Below are 27248 nucleotides of genomic sequence, written 5' to 3'. Positions count from 1 at the left end.
TTCACTCACAGTCGGTGCACACATCAGTATACTCGTACACACAGACACACACAGACATACAAACACATGTCATTGACCTTGAGCTAACTTGACCTGAAATGACCACAGCCAGCAAAAACCTAGTCGGATAGTGTGACAAAGAGGTTCTAGCTGGCTTGGCACCACAATACGGCAGCGTCATCGGTACATGATGAGCAGCGCACGTGATATTCCAACGGGCAACGGTGACCCCAAACAGCAACATTCTTTAGTTTGACCTGACCTGGAAGGTCAATGACTGACCTGATGAGGTAAAATTGGTATCATTGGATTCGTCACTTCCCAAAGAATCTGTTGCTCTTGACCGCAAGGCTTAAAATCTTGTAAGAAAAAATTGTGGTGATGTCGAATAAGATACCTACACAAGCAGCGGGCCAACCCATCATATACCGATGACGCTGCCGTATTAGTGCCAAGCGAGCTAGAACAGCTCTTTGTCACACTATCCGACTAATTTGCTGGCTGTGGTCATTTCACGTCAAGTTAGGTCAAGGTCAATGATATGTGTTTGTATGTCTGTGTATGTCTGTGTATGTACTGATGTGTGCACAGATCGGTTTGTGTGTCCCTATTACACTTGATCATGAAGTGAGAAGCTTTTACTAAACATACAGTCAAAGAAACTTCACGAAAAGTAAATTCAGCTTGCCTAAAGCGCAATAATTTTAGATGACCTAGGTTGACCTTGACCCTGACTCTGACATCTGTACATCGCAGAACAACATGTTCAATGATAGGTGGGAGGTAAGACTGGCAAAAAAAAAGCCGAAATCAGCGTGTCAAAAGCTCACAAGGCCCATAGCCATCGCAAGATATTGGGTATTCGTCATTTAGGACATGACATGACCTGAAGAACAAGGTCATATCTCCAAACCCAAATGCCGCAGAAGCTTGAAATTTTCAATGGACGCTGAGAAAAGATAGAAAAGCAGCTATACAAAGAAAATCAGGTTTCTAGCTTTAAAAATGTTAAGTGTAGAGCAGAAAAACTAACTTGGGGGTGGCGACCCTCCCCCCAGGTGCCGGCGAAGGTTAACCCTCACACTTTCTGGGGTCGGCTTACGGCTAGATTCCTTGCGCAATGCTGTGCCGTTAATTTTTTTTCTATTATAAAGGCATTGTGTTTTATTGTCAAAAGTGAAAAAGCCAGAAATTTTCGTCGATTTCGGATGCCGCGGGGGATATTTGCATACAATGTCACCCTGCTGGCCTGGATCCACCAGTAGGGTCAGGTGACCTACCATTTCTTTATCGATATTAAAAAAAAAATCATGGCATCAGAGCTGTGACGAAAAATAAGTGGCCTAAATCCGATGAGAAAACTGGATTTGGGGGTACCCCATGTTTGGCTTCTGAGCCTCTGGTCCCCCAATGAAAATTTCTTAGAGGAGGCCCTGGCGTGGCTCGTAAATTACCGCTTCCGCAATTGGAGGCCCCTAATTGCTTGGAGGCCCCCACTAAATGGAGGCCCCCTTGGACGTTTGGGACCCCAATGGTGATGTCAAAGTTTCACCCATGAAATTGCCTGGGCATTTTGCAAAATTTCTAGCCAGTCCGGCATTTTGCAAATTGCCTAGGCATTTTGCAAAATGCCCGAGTTTTCACTTTGCCTGTAACATATACATATTTAGGCGGGCAGACAGAGATGAGTTATTGGATTTAAATTCACCTTACCATCGGTTTCTGGTGGGGTTTGAAAATGGTTTTAGTCAAGCTCGGAGTGGGGCAACCCACTGGCGGATCCAGGGGAAGGCATTTGGGGCAAATGTCTTCCCCCACATTGGCAGCGCCCGAAATCGCTTTTCGAGAATCAAAGAAAACTTCACAACTTTTCTGAGGAAATGTTGGTTAATCACACTGCACAGCAGTGCGCAAGGAATCGAAATCAGAGTTTTTTTTTTATTAATTCCGAGAAACCTTTTTGGGGTAAGCCCCCGCAGTGTCCAAGACCGCTTCCTGGATCCGCCAGTTGTGAATAAGTCACGGTCGATACCGAGCTTCGGCGGGACCAGGCGCTGTATACGTTGTTCTTTCAATGAAGAGGTGGACAGACACCTAGCCCCACATCCTACTGCTATGCCCGTGCTTCTGTGGGTGAAGCACTAAAGCATCACGGAATCCCACAGGACCTGCGAGTCGACGAGGTGGGCCGCTTTGGCCGCCGGGTACTGCAGCTCCCTGGAGTTGCCTGGGACCGATGGCAAAACAACAGCTCCGGCGGTGCCCCTATGGGCCGTAGTAATTAGCGAATTCCTGTAATGTAGAGATCATATCCTCAATAATCTCCATTACCATTTTATATTCCTAAACAGTATGACAGAACAATTATGCTTGCCTACGTTCAGGCATTACCTCTGATGGTCATACGTCCAGTACAACATGTGTTGTCTGTCAAACAACAATCGACGACGGGATCTCTTCTCATTATCTCTTAAGCCATCGGTTGTCAATTCACCTACCCCGTTTCCCTAAAAATAGACGGTCAGATTCGGCCTGGGTCCTTACGACCCCTCTAGATTCGCCAGAGACGGGATCGGATCGCCGTTATTGCACCCGTCTTAGTGTCTTTAATACTATGACAGCTTCGACCACGGACTTCGGACGGGGTGATCGTTCCACGAATGTACGAACCATCCAGGCCTAGAGTGCATCGAGGTTTAAAAGAATGCAGTCTGTAGATCAATAAACATAACAATGGTGGTATACAACCACATTAAAATATCTCCCCGGCTCCCGCAACGTTCCAACGCCCCTCCGTTATGCATTCGCCTTGTGTGTCCGCCGAGCCGGCTTGCCTCCAATGACGTCATCGGCCGGCCGGCGGCGTTCAAGTTCAAACGGCTGGTGTCCTTACCTGGAGTTCTATAGCCTTGGGCATGACCATCCTCAATGACGGCGGGTGCACCAGGCAAAACCCCAGCACCGGCGGAGTCTCTGCACCAGACGTCTCACTGGTTTCCAGGGACCTCCTGCGATCAAGAGACGTCACCTGGGTGACGCAGCGAGGAATCGGCTCTGACCATCTGCCGATCCTCGTCACACTGTCTTCGTCTGTGCAACGTCCACGACGGGAAGGCCGAGGCCGGTTCTCCCACCGGAGTGCGGACTGGCCCAAGTTTCGGGAGGAGCTGGATCAGCTGATCAACGCCTGGTCGGCCCAGCCAACCTCCCTGAACGAGGCCGCCAGCAGGCTAGCAGCCACTATCCTGCGGGCGGCCAGGGCCAGCATCCCCTTCGAAGACGGCCGAGGGCGACGCCCGCCCTTCTGGAATCAAGTCTGCCAGGACGCAACCGATCGACGGGAAGAGGCACGGGTAGCCGCATCCCGTAGCCGCTCTCACGCGGACGTCCTGCGCTACCAGGAGGAGCGGGCAGCGGCCGACAAAGTCGTGGACAACGAGAAGACCGCCTTCTTCCGTCAAAAGGCGGCAGAACTCAAGCCGGACGGAGACATGTGGCACCTGATCCGCACCATGGACGGCCGGCGTCCTCCAGCTAAGCCGGCCGTAGCCATCTCAAGACCGGGCACGGAGGGACAACCTGCGCAACCGACGAGACCAGCCGTCACTGACAAAGAGAAGGCAGATCTCTTTTGCCAGGCCTACGCGCAGGTGTCCCGCCTGCCCAAGGACAAGACCTCAGATCATTCCATCAAGATCGAGGCTAGACGAGCCACGAGCCAGACGGGCTGCAACGGCGGTCGCGACGCCTTCTGCTCGCCCTTCTCCCGCAGAGAGCTCCTGCTCGGCATCAGGAAACTGCGGAAGGGACGCAGCCCCGGGGTCGATCAAGTGACCAACGACATGCTCCACCAACTCAGCCCTTCAGCGGAACGCCATCTGCTAGAGGTGCTGAACTGGAGCTGGCGCACCGGGGAGGTTCCCGCGTCATGGAGGGCGGCGGAAATAGTCGCTATTCCCAAGAAAGGGAAACCGCCTAACGAGACCGGCAGCTACAGACCGATCAGCTTGCTAAGCTGTATCGGAAAGCTCGCTGAACGACTCGTGCAGCATCGCCTCCAACACTGGCTCGAGCGCGCCGGAAAGCTGAACCGAAACCAGGCCGGTTTTCGGAGGGGCCACTCTACACTGGACCAGCTAGCCCGAGTCACCCAGACCATCTTTGACGGTTTCGAGTCCAAGAAACCGCAGCGAGCCATCCTCGTCCTCCTGGACTACGCGCGAGCGTACGACCGGGTGTGGCGGGATGCGCTGTACGCTAAGATGCGGCGACTGGGTGTGCCGGGTTGCGCCACACGCTGGATCAGGGCCCTACTCAGCGACCGGCGCGCTAGAGTGAGATGGGGTACGTCAGCCTCCCGGTGGCGGGTCTTCCAGGAGGGCCTGCCGCAGGGCAGCGTGCTCGCCCCTCTCCTCTGGCTCATCTACTGCAACGACATCGACGACCAACTCCGGGCCGGAGACTCGAGCCCAACGGTCTCCCTCTTCGCGGATGATGTGGCCCTTCTCGCGACGGGCCGCTCTCTGCAGGAGTGTGCGGACAGGCTCCAACCGGCCCTGGACGAGGTCAGCCGCTGGGTGAAGACTTGGAAGGTCCAACCTAGTCCATCCAAGTGCGTGATGACCACCTTCACGCTGGACCCCAAGGAGTGCGGCGGCAAGGTCAAGCCCCAGCTCAGCTTCTGCGACCATCCGCTAGGCTACGAGGAGACGCCCACCTTCCTCGGCCTGAAGTTGGACTGTCAGCTGACCTTCGCCGCCCACATCGCCGCCCTTAGAGAGAAGATGGCAAAGCGCCGTGCTTGTCTATCAGCGATCGCCGGAAGGAGCTACGGAAGCCACCGTAGCACACTCCGCATCGCCTACAAGAGCTACGTGCGCTCCCTCTTCGACTACGGGGCGGCCATCTACTTCACCCATGCGGGACCGGCTGTCCGCGAGCGCCTGGAGGTAGAGCAGCGGAAATGTGCGCGCCTGATTACCGGCTGCATCAAGCTCACGGATAAGGAGACCCTGGTGGCGGAGGCAGGCCTCCCTCCGCTATCACTCCGTGCCAAGGAGCTAGCAGCCGGCGAGTGCGCGCGCATAGTCCGTCTACCTCCGGGAGACCCCGCTCGCAACCTACTGGACAAGACACCACCACCGAGACTCCGCTACCGGGCCCACGAGGCATGGAGGCGCGCGGTGACGTCTGCCGAAGAGGCGGGTCTGCCACCGCCGCCACCGGCAGACGAAGACGTGACCCTCTCATTCAAGCCATGCTTCCGTCGGGTCGGTAGGTGGATCTGCGACAGGGCGGGCTTGAGCGACCTCCCAGTGGAGCCCCTGGCACTTTACCAGGGCGCACCACCCTGGCACCACTGTGGAGACGCCGTCCGTTTCGTGCTGGACCTGCCGCAGCCCACAAGGAGGACAGACCTGCCGGAAAGGAGAAAGGAGGCGGCGTTAGCGGCGCTGGCCCTCGTCCCCGATCCAGACTGCACCATCTGGTCGGACGGATCCGCCAAGGAAGGCACCATCCAAGGCGGCGGTGGAGCGATCCTGGAGCTTCACCGCGAGGGACGCACAATAGAGTGCGTGGCACCGGCCGGTCGAGTGTGCAGCAGTATGAGGGCGGAGCTGGTGGCAATGACGGAGGCCCTGACGTGTCTCCATGAGCTACCGGCCCCCTCTAAAGCACTCATCAAGAGAGTGCTGCTCTGCACAGACTCCCGGTCGGGGCTCCAGCTACTTAGCCGCGGCCCGAATGACCAACAGTCGGCCATCGGCCAGCGCGTCTGGGGCCTAATAGACGCGCTGACAGCCGCAGGGAAGGACATCACCCTGCACTGGGTCCCGGGCCACGCCGACCTCGCCGGCAACGAGGCAGCCGACCGCCTCGCCAATCAAGCCGCCGCCGACTGCGCTCAAGAGGAGGCCCCGATCGACCTCTCCAGCGCGCGGACAGCCATCCGTCGCTGGACATCGGAGCTGGCCTCCGCAAGGGCGCAGCGGCACCCACATCGAGAACCTACTCCGAGCCACGATGAGCTGGACAGGTGGGGCCAGGCCACCCTGTCCCAGCTTCGCACCGGCTACTGCCCACTGGTGCGAGCCACAGCTCATCGCCTCGGCCTGGTCGAAGACCCGACCTGCCGAGCCTGCGGCGAGGAGGAGGAGGACGTGGAGCACCTCCTGGCCGGGTGCCCTGCACACGTGGCGGCGAGGGCCGGTTTTTGGGGGCACTGTCCGACCCTGGCGGAAGTGCTCTCGGGGCCGGCCCAACACATCATCAGCTACCTGAAGAGAGTGGGGCGGGTGCAGGTCGCCACCGACCCGCCCCCGCCGGCCGCGCCTTAGGCGCGGTCCGCGACCGCGCAGAAGGAAGGAAGGAAGTAACGTACCTCGTCCGTGACGACAAGGGCAAGGAAAAGGCTCTGCACTTCAACCAGCTAAAGCCAGCTGTGGAACGGGAGTCCCACAAACAGGAAACGTCTGGAAGCACCCGGAGGGACGACGCATCGGACACAGCCACAGAAACGCGTCCCAGGAAGCAGACGGGGTCCGAGGAGACTGGACCGGATCCACTGGCGTTGTACTACCTCTGCAGGCGGGGCCGAGATCAGATGGGGAATGGGGGTACATCTGTGCGGGGCGCGTATGTGACCAGGTCTGGCAGAGTGTCGCTCCCCCAGATCGTTTTCAATCCTAGGCCTCGGATGCTCTCGATGTGCATCACCAGTGTCTCAATCAGTTTGTATTTCCGGTCGCGTTCCGGTCGCGTAGTGTGCAGCGTTTCTTTGTTACTTGATCAAGTGGAAACGTTTCTTTTATGGGGGAGGAGTGTTGGGATATTGTGACCGCGGACCGGCCGTGTGGGGCCGTGGAACAGGATGGGTCGGCGGCCCGGCCGTCCGGCCGGCGAGCCGCCTGACCGCCGCGCGGTCACCGCGCATGCGCTCTGTGCCGTGGTTATATAAGGGCGCGACCGTGACCGGACTGGGTCAGTCGGCGGGTCGCCGTGTCCGTGCTTGGTCTTCGGTCGCTGGAAGCACAATACACAGTGTCGTGGTATATGCAGCTTTACTTGGCCCTAACACACCGTGTTGAATCGAGCAGCCTGGGTTGAGTGTGATCAGAAATTGCAGCTATCACCACAGGGGGCGTCTTCACCTCGATGTCGTCTGAGCTCAGAGTAGACTCGGCTTCAGGCTGTAGCGGCCAGTCATCTCTGTCCAGCTCCAAGAAGATGGGGCCGCACCACCATTGTTGCATATCTCTGAGCTTGCCTATCGATGCCCCTCGGGAAGCGATGTCAGCGGGATTGCATTTTCCTGCTACGTGGTACCAATCTTCAACGTTGGATGCGTCTTGAATCTCTGAGATTCTATTCGCAACAAATGTATGGAATCGACGACTCTCGTTACGAATATACTGTAGAACTACTTTACTGTCGCTCCAAAACAAAGTCTCGTCGAATTTATAAGTCATCTCTTGTTTGATAGTGACTGCAAGCCTCACAGCTAGAACAGCAGCCTGAAGCTCTAAGCGGACTATAGTCAGCTGCTTGAGGGGAGCGAGTCTTGTGCGTGACATCACAAATGAAATGTGTTTGACTAGGTCAGTCGTGACTGTGCGAATGTAGGCGACAGCGGCGAAGGCATTTTCACTTGCATCACAAAATATGTGGAGTTCCCTACGTGCCATCTCGTGGCTTCCTGCGCCTGTAAAGTACCTTGGAACTGAAATATCTTGCAAATGACCGGCTTCCGCGATCCACAGTTTGCACTCGTCTAATTCGTTACCGCTGAGCTGTTGATCCCAAGTATATTTTAGAGCACAGAGTCGTTGGATTATAATTTTGGCCTGTAAAGTAAATGGCGACACAATTCCTAGCGGGTCGAACATCGATGCCATGCCTTGAAGCATTCCTCGCTTTGTCACGGACCTCACGTTCACTTGAGAATGGATGCCAAGTACATCTTCGGACGGGCTCCAAGCACAGCCTAAAGCTCGTTGCTGGTCCTTCCCTGTCTCTTCTGGGTCTATAACCGGATGGACTCGCTCAGAGACTTCAATATGTTCTACAACTCGGCCGTCATTACTCATCCATTTTGTCAGACGGAAGCCACTTTGAGATACCAACTTTGTTACCTCAAACTGCATTGACGTCGCTGCCGCGACGCTTGGCTCCGAGCTTAGAAAATCATCCATATAAAAGTTGTGCTTAACTGCTCAAACTGCTGATCTTGATATCGCCGTGTCCTCCACGTGATCTTCAGCTGCTTTCTGCAATATGTAATTGGCTATTGCAGGACTGCACTTCATGCCGAAAATACTCACTGTCATTTGATACACATCTGGCTCCTTGGACGTATCTAAATCCCTCCAAAGAAAACTCATTGCCGGTTGATCTTTCTCTATGACACGGATCTGGTGGAACATTTGTTCCACATCAGCGACTAGTGCGACCTGTTCTTGCCGAAATCTAAGAATAACCCCCAGCAGATTCTGAAGGAGATCTGGTCCTGTCAAAAGTTCACTATTCAAAGATTTTCCATGAAAACTTGCGGCTGCATCAAACACAACTCTCAGTTTCGGATTGTTCGGATTTATGACCGCATGGTGGGGCAGGTACCACCGTTTCTGGTTAACAATGGCCAACTCGTCAGGCGGGACTCTTCTTGCGTGACCCTTTTCGATATAGCCTTGAATCACTTCTTGGTAAGTTTTCGCCTTCTCTGGCTGACGGAAAAGACCGCGTTCCAGTGACTTCAGCCTGCTGAAAGCCATTACCTTGTTGTCGGGCAATTCCACCGATGGATCGCGCCACAAAAGTCCCACTTCATACCGGTTTCCACATTTGTGCGTTGTCGCTTCCAGTAAAGATTGTGCCATAACATCTTCCGTCGAGCGTGTTTCAGTTCCAGTATATTTCGTGCCAAATGATTCGGTGGTCCACCACTGTTTGATGATCTCACCAAGCTCCACCTCTGGGCTGGTGCATTCAAGAAACAGGACTTCCTCCATGCCGTCTGGAACAGACTCTGTCATCGAACCCGTTATTGCCCACCCAAACGCTGTCCGAACTGCTATGGGTTGGCCCACACTGCCGACTCTGACGTCCCGCTGTAATACTGCTTCAACGACGTTTGCCCCTAGAAGGAGTTCAATTTTTCCTCCGCTACAGTCCGGGATTGGCAATCCTTTCAAATGGTTAAAATGACGTTTGACCTTTGTAGAGATTATTGGCGTTTTTACAGGGTGATTTTTTTTACTTGTTAAAAAGTAAATGAAGTCTAGTGGGGTTAAAATGCAAATATATCTGGCAAAATTATATGCCAAGATGACGAGCATTCTGGGACATTTTGATTTCATGCAGACACGATGTGAAGGAACGTCCATCGTGTATTTTACTTGTGCTTGAAGTTACCCCCTCTCTCACCGACACGAATCAGCCCGCCTGAGCACGTGTTGAACAGCACTATGGACTCCCATACTCATTTGGCGGACTGAAAAGGCTCCTATCGCCCATTTTCAGCTCTGCCAGATATTTCCACTGTTTTCTTGTTATATCTGCCATAGCTAGGTCCAAAAACTAGAAGTTTAGGGAGGGCAGGTCGAGGATTTTGATATTGGCGGACCTGGTGGTGTCTGATTCGCTGTTTTTCTTTCTCCCTGAAGACTGATTCTTCAAACGCTGCACATACGCCAGATGGACCGTTTGAAGGCTATTTATGACTACAAGCTTGTTCATGCGTTATTTAACGTCTTTCTGAGGTATCTCCTTGATCATCGTATGCTTCGAACTGGCTCAATGCTTCAAAATCATCGTTTTGTGTCATTCCTTACTGAACGGTAGTGGACCATGCGTGCCCGATTGGTGGGACATTTTCAGGCTCCATTGGGGCCGAGGCCGTCGGTTAAAAGGGACAAATGATGACACCATACAAAATGTCCCAGATTTATCTATCACGTGCATTGCTTTTCATGGTGTGTCAAAAGTGGAAATAGCCGGTGCGCCGTCTGGCAACCCGGCAGCCCGCCGCCATAGGGAAATTCATGCTTTTTGTCGTTTTTTTTCGCTCCCTATGAGTCACTTGATCTAATTAGAGCTTAACTAGGAACGAGGCGGGTCACTTGGACGTATTCGGGAGCCGAATACGGTGTTTTGGAGCCAATACCTGGGAAACCCTACCCGCCCAATGCGAGTTTTTAAGAGTCTGCATGCCCAAATTAACGTTGAGCGCGGCCGTTTTCGGTCGGCTTTCCCCGACCTTGTGGCGAAATCGCCTTATTTATTCAACCAGGGTGGGCTAATTCGCTTAACTAGGAATGAGGCGTTGTAGAGAATTATTCAAGGAATAGAGCTGTGCAAAAATATTTTTTTTGTATTGTTAAAACTGTATCCGCCCTCGAACGATAAATATTGTTGACCCATCAGAAACACATCACCTGGGATGCGTTTGGACTTGGCTGGATCTAATATTAGCGAGTATCTGCTAAGGCAGTTTCTTGGCTTACATAATACGCACACAAGCATACATACTTGCTGCCCTTGGTTATTCCTCACTTGAATGAAAATTTTGCTATAATAACTATTCCAAGCAGTTAACAGGTTTTAGTGCAGTGCCAATTCGGAACCGTTCAGCGCCGCCAGTCTCCCAGGCGGCGCGTAACGGCTGCCGCCGGCCGCCGCGCCGCCGCTCTGGCAGAGTGTTTGACTTCATATCTCTGTTGCTAGAAAAGTTGTGGACCGATTTACTTGATTCTTGCATGAAAAGATCCGCCATTCAATTCTTAGCAGATAACGAAAATTTGACGTCAATTGCACGATCCGCTGCCCATATTGTGATACTGCCATCTATTGACAAGGCTGGCGAACTAAAGCCGGGCGGCTATTTCCACTTTTGACACACCATGTTGCACGCGATTTTTCGATTTAGGGACCACCATTGACGTTTACTTTTTAACAGTTAAAAAAATCACCCTGTATATTCACCTGGGGTACCGAAAAAGCCTCGTGGACAATAACATCTTTCTTCTCCTCATCTGTCAAGGGGGTCAAAAGTAACTTTATCTTCTGTGATCTCTGTGGTGGTGCATCGCCTCCAATATGCCTAAGAAGCAGTTGGGTATCCGCGCCTGTGAGTCCCAGCTCATTCACAACTGCATCAGCGCATAACGACGTTTGCGATCCGGGATCCAAAAGAGCTAGTGTGTCTCGGGTAGCTCCTTTGGGTCCGTGCACGCGCACCGGGACAACTTGCAGTAAAGTTTGAGAAGGGTTTTCTACGACAGCCACTGATCTGTCTTCCAGCTTATCCCTTGACGGTTCTGGTTGCACATCGTGTAACATTTTATGATGTATTTGGTTGCAACCTGCTACACCACAGCTAGCTTTGAATTTGCAAAACCGTGCTAAGTGACCCCCTTTGAGACAAGAAAAGCAACGCCGATTGTTGAAGACATACTTTGCTCTTGTCGCAACATCCATCTGCGCAAAAGATGAGCATTCATCCAGCTGATGCGCTCCATTCCCACAGCACAGGCAGTCTCGGGTTGTAGATGCTATGGTGGTCAATGTACTCCTAATATGATCCTGTTCCAGATGCCTGTCAGATCTGTCCGTAGTACGCTTGCTATCCGATGACGACACAGTGGCATAATTTAATGCGATGCGAACTTGCTTTTGTAACCATATATCAAAATGAATCAAGTTTGGCTTCCTGATGTCCATAATATACTCCCCCCAGTTGCGTTTCAGTTGAGAAGGAAGTTTTAGTGCACCGCGCGGCGAAGGTTTTCGGTCGAATGTAAATCTCCCTCGTAGCCCGTATTTTGAAGCACCGTTACCGCGCAGTGGACTGATCCGTGGAATTTCTCCAAACTCGATGGGTCGAGATACACCGGGGAAGGAGCAGAAAACACCCGAGATAAGTTGGCAGAAATGATGTCTTCCTCGCGGCCAAAACGATCTTTAAGCGCTGCCATGGCGGCCTGATACAGATTCCCGTCAAAGAGCATTCCACCTATCGTGTGGCGCGCTAACCCAGTAACGGAGTTCTGTAAGTGCGCCATTTTCTCGTCATTCGTAATTGGCTGTTCATCAACTAAGGATTTAAATAAGGAGAACCACCTTGGCCAAGTCGAAATGTCGCCATTGAATGTTTCCAGCTCCAACCGTGGCAGACTGCTTCGAAAAATCACCGAGGGACCAGGTCGATTGTCGTCAACTTGCCCGTAATGTCGTTCACTTGCGTGTCGTTCTAGTCGTCTTCGTTCGTCATGTTCGTTCAAATGGCTCGAGATTTGTTCGTCTTCACTACTATCATTTCTCATTGCGTCGTTTCGTGTTCGCTGTCGATGTACGTCCGAGTCTGATTCGACTGATTCATATGCTGTACCTAATTTTGACTCTGATTTTGAAGCTATCGTCTGGTCTTTAACACTCGCATCATTTTGTCCTTCGCGTAATCGGGCTAGAATAGAATCTTGCAATTTTGTACAGGGCTCGCGGGTTTTAGCGGTAGGTTTTGCACCTAGAAAATTTAGTGTACTTCAGGCTATATCTTCGTCGTCTTAAGCTTTTAAGTGTTGAAGATGCGATCGACTTGTTGGGTAACAAGCCGGCCATGATCGTGTAAAATGGTTTCATCGTGGATCGATTAGTTTCTGAGATATAACCGGAAATGTAAAAGTGCAAAACCTACCGCTTAATCTCGCGAGACCTGCACATTTGTCTGCTGCGTCTTGTTCGTAGCGTTCAGCTCGCTCTCGTTCGAAGTCGTCATCGGCAATGCGGTCGACGTACTTCCAATTGGCATCCTGTAATTTAATTAACGCATCATCTAACTCTTTCAGAATTGCCCACAGTTCAGCACGTGTGCCATTAATTTCCAGAAGCACTGAAGCTCTACGACTCACCCGATTTAACGTAGCCAGCTCCTGTCCCCGCTTCCGTCTCAAATCCGACAGCGAACGGATTGACGTGGCCATGGCGTTTCTTTAAACTGTGGAGTCTTCTTGGGTATTTGGCCTTTTAAACGCATCGATTTATTGTCTTCTTTATATTTCTTCAAGTAACACAAATGAAATTTACTAGACGTCACAGTCTCAATGGTTTAAAGAAATTGCCCTTACCCACAATAGAAGACTCTTAACAAATAAACCACAAATAAAACAGCTACCTCAATAAACTAATCAAACGCTGATAAATTCAAATTAGCTGCGCCACAAAACAAGCATAATTTTACAATCGCTCCTCGTATTTCGTTCGGCACCTCTCGTATTGCGGTCGCGTCGTTACAATGGGCCTCCTGCAGGGCATATTTTAACAAATTTTTACTGCGTGCCAAAGTTGAGCAGAGGGCACGCGCTACGACTAAGGGCACAGGGCAAGGAAGAGAGTAGGGCACTGAGGAGGGCAGAAAGTAGGGCACGGCAGGTTACAGGGCATGGCACAGGACATTTTAGAGGGAAGGGTACAGGTCAGGGCACACAGCAGGGCACAGGTCAGGGAACCGGACACGGCACAGGGTAGGGACGCAGTGGGCCAAATCAGCAGGGGCTACGTTCCAAGGCGAGGGGGCTGCGTCCCAGAATGGGACGCAGTAAGTGCCTTAAAATATGCCCTGGCCTCCTGACAGGTATGGTTGCGGTTGGTGGCAGGCCGTAGCCAGGCGAAGTCAGCGAGGGGACCGGCCGTGCGCGGCTTTGTGCGCACGTCAAACTTTGGACTCTAAATTCTGCCATAGAATCGGAATTGCGCGATCGGAGGGTAGAGGGCAGGGTCATCGCAACAAGCTTTGCTTAGCGGTGGGTCTGTCCTTGTGAATCCTTCCCATCAAAAGGTTCGGACTAAATTAAAAAAAAATTGTCTATCGATGTATTGGGATGAATAATTAATTTATAACTTATAACAGCAAGATCATAACTATGAAGTGCTTACTATGAAGCGAAAAATCTAGAATGAACGAACTCAGGCAGCTGTACTTTGCTATGCAGATGGTAATGTGCATTACTCAAGTGTCTGGCAAATGAAACTTTGCATTTCTTGAAAAAGGATAAAAAATTGTCAATGTGACAAGCCATGCAACGATATGATCATATGATATGTGTTAATAGTCATTTGTGATAGTGATCTTTGGTCCAATATACAATAGCAAAGCTCTCAGCGCTTCTTTCTGTGGATGGCCAGAAGTGACTCAGGACTTAGAAGCATTAGTTTTCTTCACAGGGCTGGGATAAAATGTACTAGAGGGTAATCTTCCAGCAAGGAACTTTATTTTGAGTTGGTATGAGATGTAGGCACAAGAACTTAGGTGCTTAGTACCTTAGGTTTAGTTCGGTCAGCTTAGATTAGGTTACGCTAGTTTTTATTTTCAAGTGTCAAATAGTCATCAATCCTACATACATATGTCTACTGTTGATCCTTCTATGTACCATCCTACCGGACATGAGCACCAAATAGACCAAGTCTAACCTAGCTCATCAACCTTAACCTTAACCTTTATTTAATTTGCCAAGTGTCCATAAAAAAATGTGACATGACTTACCTAACCTAACCTCAATCATCACACATATTTGCAACCTACCCATAGCAGAAGCACCCAGTTGAGTTTTATTCACGATCGATGGCAACACAAGTCAAATTCCTAAAACCAGACGTTTCGGCCACAGGGTGCCTTCGTCAGTGGACACTAGTGATTAAATTAAAAACACATAGTATCAAAAACAATCGGTATAAATCGTTCGAAGTCGACACATCGGGCACAGGTTTCGAAATGCATTCTTTGGTTCAACATTAAAAACCTAAATTGAGAACGGCATTCATCACGCTATTGTTCTTGTCGCGTTCTTTTGATATGCTGAAAATTAAATTATATGATGAATGTACCTACAGGTCACAATGTCAATGTCGGAACGTTTAAATCGCTCGCCTTTTCTCAGAGTCTTTCAAAGTTCGCCAATCACCTTTCGTTTAGAAATCGTTTACGTTTTGTTTCCTAGTGCCATCATTGCAGCCGTTTCTGCCCAGGTAAAGAATCCAGGTTTTTCGTTCACTGTATCTTGGAAACTGATGTGAGCTGCTTCCAGAGCTTTTCTCATCGATTTTGACATGCCTTTTTCAATGACATGAGCACTGTTCCAATTTGGTAAATTTTGACATTTTCCTATTTGGTAAAATTTGACATCAGTTTCCAAGATACAGTGAACGAAAAACCTGGATTCTTTACCCACTGACACAACCAAGGCCATGTACCCACACAACAGAACCTTCTAAGCAAGGAGACGCTACAACGACCTGCGCCACGGAACGATCATCTGCGCCAGACCGGCCGCGCCATCACGCGGCCGGCGAACGCTGCCGGGGCATTCCACGATAGATCGACCAAAATTTTATCAGATTTACACCCGACCATTTTTGATTTTGATGAAATCTTGTCTACAGGGTTCTCTTATGCCCTGAAGTCAATGGTGACAACGCCAGACCCCTACGGTCAGCGGTTTAGGAGATATAGCCCCGGGCATTTTGACGAGGTCACTCTGCAGAGTGATTTTTGAAGTGCTATATCTCCTAAAGGAATGAAGGAAATGCATTAAACCTTTGCATCGTTGTGATCGTGGTGAAATGGGCAATTAATTGGCCATCTCGGATTTAAAAAAAAAAGATTTTGATTTTTAGCTGTGACGTCATCAATTTTTAAACTTTCTGGCTACCCCCCTAGTACATTAAAATTTGCCATTATTTTTGCTCAGAAATAAAGTTCCGTTAATTTCCTTTCTACTGGGAAAAAACAAAAATGTTAATCTTTCTACAAATATTTTATTTTATTTTTTGAAAATCGCACTACAAACTCTGATTTACAGAATCGGGTTATTAAGCAATATAAGACACATCTGCGAGGACCAGTTACTTCCAAAAAGAGGTTATCTGGGTTTCGGCATATAATATTCTTCTCTTTAACTTCACTTTTGATAACAAAAAAAGAACTTTAATATTACTTGCACAGGAGTCAATATAATGGCAAAATTATACATACTTTTGAGCTGCCACAGCTGCCTTGTTTATCAACGTAGCTCAAATGACCAACCGACAGTCGATTTGCAAAGCATATTTACGAACCGACTAATTATAAACGAACAAAATAATTGGTAGTTTCAGGAAGGCAAAAGGTGGTGTATGGTGGTGTAATGTGACTAGGTATTTCATCAGCGAATCATCATTTTCAACGCTGGATGCAATAAAAGCCATAAACAACGGAGTGCATTTCTATTGCAGTTGCAATAACAGACGGCAAAGCACCAAGACAGGAACGAGATCACGGCCACACAAACACACTTTTTACTTGGAACGTTTCGTCCGAGCATGCATGCTCACGACACGACCCTCATCCGTTGAGAGTTCGTGAACTCTAAGAGATGATACAGTCACAGGTGTAAATCTATGGTAGCGCTGCGTTCCTCTGATTGCAACAGCTTTAGCGAAGCGGGCCTTGAGCATCTGCCTCTTTTCCGCCACTCGGACACTAGGAACGAAAATGAATCGGATAGCTGACCGAAATTGACCAACCAGGTAGCTGTGCAGTGCTTCCACATCCAAAATTTGGTCACTGTAAGGCCGCCTGAGGCTCTCCTGGTACGCTGCTCGCTTAACAGTACCGCCAATGCCATCGCAAGCACCCTTCCCGTGCGAGGTCGCAAAAAAATTCCATTCACACTTCACACCAAAATCCTCCTCATGATGGCAGATATTTACAAAATTGTACCGGTTCTTATACTGGGCTGCACAGCCGTCCGTAAAGTAGTGAACCTTCGTGAGCTGCGGAACAACGCCACGGATCTCTCGAACAACTTCGTCACAAAATACATGCACCATAGCGGGATCATGTTTCCTATCATCCGTGATACAACAAAAGCTCTTATGATGCACTTCGCCCTGGTCCCGCCAGTATGCGACAAAGGGATGTATTGTGCACTGCGAGGTGTCCCAATGGAATCCTTGGGCCTCGTCTTGGACAGTGAAGGAGAAGTTTTCTGAGAAGTCGCCTTGTATGACCACCTCTCCGTCTGGTGCACTGTCCTTGAGCTGCGCGAAATACGCACTCTGAGTATGGGCCCGATAGTGGTGCACTGTCAGCGCTCGTATTTGCCTACATAACAATCTGACACATTCGCCGCGCGTTTCCACTTTCTCGATAAGCGTGCACCTGTCTGTGCTTTCCCACTGCCTGTACCTAACTTCCGCGTCATCGTCGTCATCTTCTTCGTCGCTGTCATCACCGTCGCTCGTCATGGCTTTCAAGAAACCATATATACCCGCCTCACCAGGACACTCCGTGCACTCATTCATCATGCACTGCCGATTGGTTACATCGCACACACAGTGATTCATGAGGTCATGATAGGTCAGTTTGCCGAGGTCTAAGGCGGCGATGAGAAGTTTGGGGTTTTGGTGATAAGTACATACGCACACGGCATGCGTGCCAGCACTTCCTGCCAACACGCAATTTCTTGGGCGAAGCGCAGCAAAACGAGAAAATCCTATCTTTGGGTTGCTTTGATCTTTTTTGTAAAGTTCATAAATTTCCGTGAGACTGCCAAGGACCAATCGTTTCTGCAACTTCTCCTTTGACCCATCCTTTTTACGAACAGTTACATAGTCTTTCTTGCCTGGTAGCATTCTACTTACTTCGTCCGACTCATAAAATTGCCGAACTTTCATCTGATTGTCCTCGCTGATGCGACGGCCTCTACTGTCGGCGCCGATGTCAGGCAGAACGCCGCTGGACTCCCGAAGTTGGCGCGCGCGTTTTACCATGTTCGTGCTGGCGCCGAAGAACTTCGCCGTCTCGTCGATCCGGTACGGCAAGAGCGTCAGAATAGACAGCCGCTTCTTGTAGTCCGTCGTGGACTGATATGTTTCCTTCAACTCCTGCATCAGCTGTCGATACCTGCCGAAATACCAACTTGTTGAAGCGACTGATTAACTTAACCGGCAGTATCCACGCTGCGCACAGATAGCCTTTTTTATGGATCCACGTAGCCTTCTTTAAATCGATTTTAGGTATATATACGAGCATTCGTAGATATCGTTAACAACATACCCCATGGGTGGAAACTGCCTCAAAGCGGAAAAACTTCTGCGTCGTCGATTTCAGATACATTGCCCATATTTTTGCTCCCCGGAAAGAATTGCACATGCACGAACTTACATATACCCAGATCATCCTCATTTGCGGATGTGATCATAGTCAATCGAAATATAAAGGTTATTATTATTTGCAAGTTAAACTCTTTCTGTCGATTCCATGATCAAAAATCGCTAACCAGAACTAAACGTCGCCATAAACGCCTGACTCCATATTTTTCTCACCGGGCTAATTCGTCGTCGTCAGCAGCTTTCCGTCTCTTGGCAGGCGTTCCTTCAGGCGTCGGGATGTCCGTCTGCAAAGCACGCTGAAACTTCCGCTTCAGCGACGTTGACGCCCTTTTTTAGCTTTTCAGACGCAGAACCACGCTTCTGCGGCTCGTTTTTTTCCTTCTGTAAAGGTCGTAATGGAGCCGTTATTTTCTGAGCTTTGCTACACGTGAAAGAAATATGACTTCTTTTCAGCATAGATATCAACTGCCGAAGCTCAACTTCGTCTCAATACAGGTCAGATTTCACACACACACACACACACACACGCACGCACGCACGCACGCACACACGCACACACACACACACACACACACTTGTTTTTTTAGCGCAGGAATGGTGAAACTAGTTACACACGCTGGGAAGAAAAAAGGTAAGAAATTTTTTACTTACTTGTCGTCAGAGGAGATACGCCAAGAAGAGGGAGCACGTCTTCCGTGATTTGTCGGTTGACCTCCACCTCAGAGAGTGATGTGTCTGCCGATGGTGCTGAATGATCTTCATCTTGACTTCCAGAATCACTTTGGGGCTGTGACACCAAACTTTCCTCCACGGGTAAACTTTTTGGTCGTTTTGTCAGCCTGACCTTACAATCTATACACAGGTAGTCGTCTTCCTTTAGCCGCGGATCGTTCACCTGATCGATCAAACTCTTGCTTGCAAGCCGAACCTGTCGGCTTATTTTTCTTTTGTGACGCTTGAATGGGTCAGCACAATAATTCCTGGTCATGGCGCAGTCTTCAGACCGTCTCTGGCACAGCCCTTCACCAGACTGACACGCAAATCGCTTGCGTCTCCGATGATAACGTCTTTGTCTGGCGGAACGTGTGGGCTGTGGACCGACGCGCCGGGGGAGGGGTGTTTGTCACGGAGCGATACCGACCAGGCGGTGTAGTGTTCCCCCATTGTTTGTTCACAGCGGGTGGGTCGCAACTAGGGCACAATTGTATCACAGTAACTCGGACTCAGCTTCAAGGGTTTTCCCCTTGATCGTCTGCACTCATTACTACAAACAAACTACATTGTTTTACGTTATTGTAACGCTCGATCAATTTAAATCATACTTTTGGGAAATACAGAATGTTAAATTAAAATATCTTGCGCTTTGTTCCAGTTGCGAAAAATATTCAAGAAAATATTATTTAGGTGTTTTATAAATCCAGTCCTTCCACTGTCCGTGCCAGCTGCACCTATTTGTCGTTTCAGAGCAAATGTATGCAAATTTCATATTACAGAGTGGTTTTCAAAAAATAAAATAAAATATTTATAGAAAGATAACCATTTTTATTTTTTGACAGTCAAAAGAACATTGACCGATATATATTTCTGAGCAAAAATAATGACAAATTTTAATGTGCTAGGGGGGTAGCCAGAAAATTCAAAAATTGATGACGTCACAGCTAAAAATCAAAATAACTTTTTTTGGAAATCCGAGATAGCCAATAAATTGCTCATTTCACCGCCATCACAACGATGTACAGGTTTAATGCATTTCCTTCATTACTTTAGGAGATATAGCACCTCAAAAATCACTCTGCAGTGACCTCGTCAAAATGCCCGGGGCTATATCTCCTAAACCGCTGACCGTAGGGGCCTGGCGTTGTCACCATTGACTTCAGGGCATAAGAGAACCCTATAGACAAGATTTCATCAAAATCAAAAATGGTCGGGTGTTAGGCCTTGGTCGATCTATCGTGGAATGCCCCTGAAGGCAAAAACGGCTGCAATGATGGCACTAGGAAACAAAACGTAAACGATTTCTAAACGAAAGGTGATTGGCGAACTTTGAAAGACTCTGAGAAAAGGCGAGCGAATTAAACGTTCCGACATTGACATTGTGACCTGTAGGTACATTCATCATATAATTTAATTTTCAGCATATCAAAAGAACGCGACAAGAACAATAGCGTGATGAATGCCGTTCTCAATTTAGGTTTTTAATGTTGAACCAAAGAATGCATTTCGAAACCTGTGCCCGATGTGTCGACTTCGAACGATTTATACCGATTGTTTTTGATACTATGTGTTTTTAATTTAATCACTAGTGTCCACTGACGAAGGCACCCTGTGGCCGAAACGTCTGGTTTTAGGAATTTGACTTGTGTTGCCATCGATCGTGAATAAAACTCAATCATGTCTGATTGTCGTGCATACGACCGGGCACATCTGATGGCGGTGCGTGACCGACTAAGCAACGACACCACTCGTGAAGTAGCCGAGATTATCCGGCGCAGTCTTCCCGCGTATCTCATCCGCCGTCTTAATCGATCACGCCCCCTCAGCCCTGCGGAAGCGGCATGTGGACCCCGCCCCGCATCGAGGACTCTCCAGTCCAGCCGGCCGACCGACCCGCCCAAATTGCTGATCGGCGCCCTAAATATTCAAAGTATCAAACCCAAACTTCAAGAGCTGACCTGCGAACTCGCTGGTCGCAACTACGACGTAATGGTGCTTTCCGAGACCTGGCTACGTCCGTCTACCCCGAAACGCCTCCTGGTCATTCCGGGCCACTCGCTCAGTCGAGTGGACCGCCCAGATGGCTGCGGTTATGGCGGCGTAGCCATCATCACTAAAAACAGTTTGACGTCAATGACACTGAAGATCCCCGGCAGCGGGAGCTCCGAAAGCAAGCTGGAGTCGCAATGGGCGCTGCTGAAGCTGGACAAGGGCCAACAGATAATCATCTGCTCCCTTTATCGGCCACCCCGACACTCTGAGGCTGCCCTGCTCGCCGACTTCACGGACCTCGAGGCCCAGCTGCAGCGGGTCCTCATCGATTACCCCACAGTTCCGTTCGTTCTCTGCGGGGACCTCAACTGTGACCTATTGAAGGGGCCGAGTTTCCGCGCGTCTCAACATCTGATCAGCTTCTTATTGAATTATTCTTTAGATCAACTAGTAACAAATCCAACTTTTACCTCCGGCTCTCTATTGGATGTATGTATTGTTAACAAACGCGAACTTGTGTGTGACACCAGCGTTAATTATTGTCACTTCAGTCCCCATAAAATCATCGACGTGATTGTCAATGTGCCGAAAGTGCGTCAAAAGCCCGCCGTTATCTCATCTCGCTCTTTTAAGCGCCTAGATCACCCTGCACTGTATCACGACTTACTCGATGTCGACTGGGATTATGTTTTCTCTGCCGAAACTGTCAGTGACAAGAAGCATGCTTTCTTGTCGTTCTTCGTACCTGTTTTTGATGCCCATGCCCCAATCAAGCGTGTGTCTATCCGTAACCCGACCGCTCCTCCCCTCTCCGCCGCCACCCGTAACCTCATGTCTCAACGTCGCGCTGCGCTTCGCCATCTAGGCCGCAACTCGAGCGAATACAGAGACCTAAACCGCTCAGTCCGGGCGGCAGTGCGTCGAGACAGGCGAATAGAGATACGGAGGGAAATTGGGGAGCGGGGCCCCAACAAAGTTTGGCAATGCATCAGGTCAGTGGTAGCCGCGAAGAAGGACGGCCCAGACATCCAGCCCGATCTATCTGCCGATGATTTAAATTCATTTTTTTGTATCTGTCGGTCCTCGTGTCGCTGACGAGATCCGAGCCCAAAACACTCCCACCGATTTGGATGTGCGTCTCACCCGTGTCGGCGCATGCAGTTTTCAACTTCGTGAGATAACACTGGGGGAGCTTGAGCGGATTATTTTCAGCATGCGTTACTCGAGTGCCTGCGGCTCCGATAACGTCTGTGTCCGCATGCTGAAATTCGGATTCCCCGCTATTGGTGGTGTCATCCTGCATATTATCAATACCTGCTTAATCCAATCTGACATCCCCGATTCATGGAAACATTCCATATTTCACCCTCTGTTCAAGTCTGGTAACCCTTCAGACCCCGCAAACTTCCGACCCATTCCCCTAGTTGGCCTAGTTCCTCTAATCATGAAAGTAGTTGAACGCATTGTCCATCAGCAGCTCTACGCCTACCTCTCCCATAATCACCTTCTGGCATCCTCCCAGCACGGCTTCCGCCCCCGGCACTCCACGGAAACCGCGTTGCTGTCCGTCACTGAACACATCCTGGCCGCCACTGATAGGGGGGATTTGTCAATGCTATCTATGCCTTCTCGATCTCAGTAAATGTTTCGACGTGATTGACCACGATCTTCTGATGCAAAAACTGATGTTACACGGCATTGAAATTTCCTGGTTCGCCGCCTATCTACATGGACACACTCAGAGCGTGTCTTTGAAAGATGTATCCGGACGTAGAGTGCTGTCTAGGCCTCTTTCTAATGCCATGGGTGTCTTCCAGGGCTCTGCGTTAGGGCCGCTTCTTTTCACCATTTTCTCTAACAACTTATCGCTATACGCGGGCAACGCAAAAGTGTTTCAGTATGCCGATGACACTCAAGTATTGGTTAGCGGTCCAGCTCGGGACCTCGAAGTTCTCATCTCGCGCATGGAGGACTCGCTCGCGTCTCTCAACGACTGGTTTTGCGCTAACGCCCTCAAAGTGAACGCAAGTAAAACACAGCTTATTGTATTTGGCACTCGTCAAAATCTTCGCAAATTACCAGACTTTAGAGTACCATTCCGCAACGCAGCGTTGCAACCGTGCGCACAAGTCGGGAACCTTGGCGTCACTTTTGACAGCACTCTGTCATGGGACGCACACGTCTCTGAACTCTGCCGCCGGTGTACGGGACTGTTGATTGGTCTTTCACACGCGCGCCACTGTCTCCCAGATGGCATCATTCGAACGCTCGTGACGGCACTCGTTGTATCGCGTATCCAGTACTGCCTTTCAGTTTATGGTAATGGGTCCCAAAAAAAATTCGATCGACTCCAAAAAATTCTTAACTTCGCCGCTAGAGTTATTTTCGGCCGCCGTAAATTTGACCATGTCTCCGACCTGCGAACAAAACTCGGGTGGTTGTCCCCGCGCGGTATGTCCGATTTCCACACCCTTGTCATCGCACACAAGGTCATACAGCGCCGAGAACCTGAGCAACTAGCAGCCCTGTTCGTCGCTAATAGCGCTATCCGCGAGAGACCATCCAGGCAAGATCACTTCTTCCATCTTCCCCGTCCGCGGCTGGAAACGGGCAAGCGGCGGTTTGGCTATCGAGCTGCAGCTCTGCTGAACAGCCTGCCACCTCACCTGTCGCAGCTGCCTCCCGCCCGCTTCGCCCGCGCTGTTAAAGCCGCAATCGTGGACGATGAATCAGCACATCGTCGCTGACCAATAGGATAGGGGTGGGTAAAAGCGATAAGGCTGTCCTGAGAGTGTTTTGTCCTTGTTTTGACGTGAGTGAATGTGCAACTGTTTTGTATGATTAGATTAGCAACCGCGGATACAAATTCTGAGCAGTAATCGCCACGCACTTTGTATGTGGATCGCTCTTAAATGTAAATACAATACAATACAATACAATACAATACGATTATTTACAGGCACCCAGCTATATGATAGATACTCACCCTAACTCAATTTTACCTGCTAACAACTTAAAAACAGTTAGCTCGCGTCAAGCCGTTGCCAAGTTAGCTCACCTTTGCCAAGCCGCATCCAGGGAAACAGCCAAATGAGGAACTGGCTCATTGGGTGGCTGGTGTGAGTCTGTGCATTGAAAGTGTTTCTTCTCTGAAGCTGCTCTGCACTGCTGTATTGCCATGTTAGATGCTCAGAAAATGTGGGAAATGATAAGCTACTTTAGTGCTTTGTTCATGCTCCAGACATCAACAAGTACAAATTATGCAGGGTACACCTATGAGCTAGGTGAGTATTTTATGTGAATGTGATGTTTGACTGTAGTAAATACACAAACAAACACAGGGTCACAGTTATATTCAATCTCCACATAAACACAACAAAAACGCCCATAGCCTCACTCCGCGAGCAAACCACAAATAACGCAAGCCTTTGCAGGCACCAAAATGCTTTGATTTACAGGATAGGTACCTATACTTTATATATCCTCTATCCTTGGGGATCTTGCTGCTAAGTTGATGTAAGATGACTGAACTTCAGTATTTATCAACCTTTTCTTCTTAGCCACTACTTATATACGAGAATGACTAAATGCTTGGTTTGGTTGATTAAAGGGACTATCCCACCTTTAACATGGGGTTTGAGTTGAGATAGCCAAGTTTGCGGCGAGGTTCAGAAACCACTATCTATCTAGGTTGCAACCCCCGCGGCCTCTTGGTGTTGAAGAAATTCGTTCCCTTCATTTGAAAATGGGCCTTGTACAAGGCCCTATCTTAAACATGGAGCGACCGTTAGTGTGACGTCACCTCGTTTAGTCATTCTGATTTAAATGGGTTTGTTTGTTGAAAAATCGCTTAAAACTTGGTCTGAACTTTGTTGTGGTGCCTACAGAGTAAAAAGAATCAGCTTTATGACAGTAATGTGGCCTGGGGAAGGAGGTAATTTTGGGCTGTGACGCAGGCACGTACCCAGGATTTCGCCCAGGAGGGGGCCACTTGCTTTCGAGGGGCCCCCTAGGTCACCCGGGGGCCCCCGGGAGTCATGCAGAACCTTTCGATGGTGGGGGGGGGGGGCATAGTGGGTCCGGTCTCTCCTGCAGACGTAGGTGAGAAAACGCAACGTGTGTCGGAAAACGCAATTCAGTTCTTTACAACCTAATGTAGCATTTGGTTGTGATTTCTCGCGTTCAACTTCATCAAAGTCATTAAAACGGTCTCTGTAACGTTCTAAGCCTTGAGAAAATGTGGAAAATTGGAAAGTAAAAATATTTTTGCTTGAGGAGTGTGCATGAAACGCACGGTATTTTATGAGCGAGCGCCTCAATTACCGAACATCCTCAAATTCCGGATAATAGGTACCTATATAATATAATAGTGTGGAATAAATGTCTCGTTATCGGAATTTCACTATCTGGCAACTACCCCTGTGTAAACGCGGCTATTATATGTTTTACTAGGAATCGAGCGCAATTGTACTTTTAGCCAGAAAATAAATGCTTGGGTAATTCTGGGACACCCTGTATTCATTGGAGGAATAGGACTTAGGAGGAAATGCGATTGCAAATCGACCCACATCCCTGTGTTAGTCAATGACGCCTTTGGGGCCAAGGTTGGGGGATATTCAGTTTAGCCTTTTTGTTTTTTTTTTCTGTGATATCTCCGGCACCGTGAAAGATATTGGCTCCTTCAGATGAGTGTCTACTCCAGTCTCTACTTATATCCAGTAGCCAGTAGCAACTCAGATGATTTGGGATCAATCAGGTGATAAGCGTTCTTTCAGACGACCAGGGGCCCCCAGGCGACCAGGGGGCCCGGGAGACCAGGGCCCCCAGTCGACCAGGGGTTCCCAGGCGACCAGGTCCCCCAGATGACTAGGGGCCCCAAGCGACCAGGGCCCTCCAGGCGACCAAGGGCCAATGCGATCAGGCCCCCAAAGCGAGCAGGGACCCCGGGCGACCAGGGGGCCCCCATGCGACCAGGCCCCCGGCTACCAGGGGCCCCTAGGCGACCAGGGGCCCTCTAGGTGACCAGCACCCCTCAGGCGATCAGGGGCCCCCAGGCGACCAGGGGATCCCAGGCGACCAGGGTCGTCCAGGCGACTAGGGGCGACCGGGGGCCCCAGGCAACCAGGGGCCCCCCATGCGACAAGGCCCCCGGCTACCAGGGGCCCCCTAGGCGACTAGGGACCCCCAGGCGATCAGGGGCCTCATGCGACCAGAGGCCCCCATGCGACTAGGCCCCCTAGGCGACTAGGAGCCACAGACTATTAGGGGCCCATACGACCAGGCCCACGGCTATCAGGGCCCCCTAGGCGACTAGGGGCCACCAGTCGATCAGGGGCCCCATGAGACCAGGCCCCCGGCTACCAGAGGCCCCCTAGGCGACCAGGGGCCAGGAAACTGGGGGCCCTTGGATGACTGCAGGGGCCCCTCGGGTAACCAGGGCACATAAATGAAACTTTAATATCAATTTTTCTTCCGAGTAAAAGACGTTTTATCCAGTGTTTAAAAAAATATCATGGGGCCTGAGGGGCCCCCTGAGCGCCGAAGGCGCTCAGGGGGGGGGCCATGGCCCCTGTGGCCCCCCCCCCTTGGGTACGTCACTGCTGTGACGTCACATATTTGAAAGTTTATGTTTGGAATATGGGAAGCCTAAGATGTTTAATGAAAAATAAATGCCAGAACCGTGTTCCTGGTCATCCAATCTATAAAGTCGGGCACAAATTCCTTTAACTGCTTTGAAAATTTAATGATCGATCTTCAATTCTCAATCAAGGCACAAATAAAATAGTTCCCTCTCCTCTTGGAATACACAAAACAAAATATTTAACCCGCGAGTTGCTGGGGGGGCGTTTAACGCCCCCACTTTTTTCGCCGGGCCATAGCATAAAAACGGCGCGCCGCAGGCGCGCCAAATTTTGGGTACCTGTAGGGAATTGATTGAAGTTTATCGTGACAAAGTTTCAAAAAAATCGTTTGGAAAATTTTTGAGATATCGAGGTTTTGGTGACGTCATGATTTCTGAGTTTTCGAACAAAAAACGGCATATGTTCAAAAAATCATATAAAATCACAGAATAGACATACAGACATGCCGTAAACGCCATTAGACTGCCAATACCATGAACAATCAAATGGCTATCTTCGATTATTGATTATCGTTCCGCATTTTCCAAAATCTTGAACTGAATCTCGGCAATTTCTCGTGACTTCTTCACGACCATGGTACATGCATTTCTTAAATTGAACTTTTTGAGCCAAACACGTACACATATGATAAAATGAATGTCACCATCGTGTTCTACGCCCCAAATTACCCATAAAACATGTGTCACAGGCTGCGAATATCAGTTTTGATTTTCGGGGATATTTGCCTACCCGGTTGACCTGACCTTGACCCTGACC

General features: G+C 49.7%; 1 long non-coding RNA gene across 1 annotated transcript; it reads right to left on the bottom strand.

Annotated features, from left to right (window-relative positions):
* Positions 1 to 17048: 17048 nt before the first annotated feature.
* Positions 17049 to 19480, bottom strand: LOC122387755. Its single transcript, XR_006257665.1, has 3 exons — positions 18796 to 19480; positions 18358 to 18525; positions 17049 to 17935 (listed from the first exon to the last, which is right to left on the bottom strand). It is a non-coding gene; the product is annotated as an uncharacterized LOC122387755 (long non-coding RNA).
* Positions 19481 to 27248: the final 7768 nt, after the last annotated feature.

This window comes from Amphibalanus amphitrite, unplaced genomic scaffold, assembly GCF_019059575.1.
Source record: "Amphibalanus amphitrite isolate SeventyFive unplaced genomic scaffold, NRLGWU_Aamphi_draft 000297F_arrow, whole genome shotgun sequence".
Taxonomy (NCBI): domain Eukaryota; kingdom Metazoa; phylum Arthropoda; class Thecostraca; order Balanomorpha; family Balanidae; genus Amphibalanus; species Amphibalanus amphitrite.
This window is presented reverse-complemented; position numbering and strand designations above follow the sequence as displayed.